Source organism: Muscardinus avellanarius (genome assembly GCF_963383645.1).
Source record: "Muscardinus avellanarius genome assembly, chromosome: 1".
NCBI lineage: Eukaryota > Metazoa > Chordata > Mammalia > Rodentia > Gliridae > Muscardinus > Muscardinus avellanarius.
The window spans coordinates 60,307,303-60,308,746 of record NC_137786.1 but is presented as its reverse complement, the minus strand read 5'-3'; positions in this window follow the sequence as shown (position 1 = coordinate 60,308,746).

Sequence of the window (1,444 nt, the reverse complement as noted above, 5' to 3'; positions counted from 1 at the left end):
CTCAAACCAGAAGGCCGAGCTCACTCCTAAGCACCTCTGGCTGCTCGTGGAGTTTATTAGCACGTGAAAGTAAAATACCTACTACTTACAAACTTCAACCTTGGGCCACATTAAAAAGGCTCTTCATTATATGTGAAAACCCATAAATGTTTAAAAGTAATTCTACCTAGAAGTTCCAGCTTGGTCATTTTATACTAATAACAGCAGAAGGAAGTGGCTATAATCTACCCTTGTTGTAAATGTAAGATGTGAATAATTAACTTTCCAGGAGGAAAAAAAGCAGAATTGAAAGAGAGGTTCAATCCAATAAAAGTCCAGTTTAAAAACAGATTAGGACTGCCAGTACAGCATCCTGATTTACTGAGGTGGCAACTCACAGGAACCAGGCATACCTTAAGGACGCTGCAGCAGCCATAGTACCCTGCAGCCCGGCTTCAGGTGCAAAAATGCTGAATACACTGATTTTTGTGGGGATTATGGCTTCTGGAAAAAGGCATATAAAGTTGATGCTTTTGCTACATCCAATTTTGTTACCAAAGGAAGAAAATTACTACAGATTCCATATTCTAAAGTTTCTCCCAGGTTGAAATACTTAGTCTTTTTTTTTTTTTTTTTTGGTGCTAAGGATTGAACCCAGGTACACTCTACCTCTAAGCTCTATTTTCTTATTTTTTATTTGAAAACAGGGTCTCATTAAGTTGCTGAGGCGGGATTTGAACCTCTGACCCTCCTGTCTGGGCATACAGGCATGCACTACCACACCTGGTCCTGTAATGATCATTATTTTTTAGGTTTATATCTAGAATTAAATAAATTTATATTACTGTAAAAATTGTACAAAAGTTTCTGTTTAGCAGTATCCTTATCAGGATAAAAGCCAATGGTTCAGCCCATTTTGTACCAGTGTATTACTGTACAGAAGGGTAAATTCTTCCTAGACCTTTCAAGAGGAATCTAGTTCCTGAAGTATCCTAAGAAACGTCTTTATTGTCATGGTTTCCTTCCTCCCTCCCCACCTCCCCACTCCCTTCTTCTTCCTTGCTCTTCCTCCTTTTTTTTTTTTTTTTTTTTTTTTGGCTTTGGGAATCAAACCCAGGGCCTTGCACATTCAAGGAAAGTTACTTTACCACTGAGCTCTCACATATTTCTTCTTAAGAAATTCCACTACATAAGAATAAGAGGAAGAAAGAAGTGAAAAGAAAGAGGAAAGGAGGGGAGGAGGAAGCCAAGCATGGTGAGTCACTCCTGTGATCCCAGTACTTGGGAGGCTGAGACAGGATAACAGGTTCAAGACCAGCCTCAGCAACCTAGTGAGACTCTTAGCAACCTACTAAGACTGTGCAAAAAAAAAAAAAAATTATAAGGGCTTAGAGTATAATTCATAGGTAGAATGCCTCTGAGTTCAATCCCTAGTACCACACCAAAAAGAAAAGAAAATAAAAAG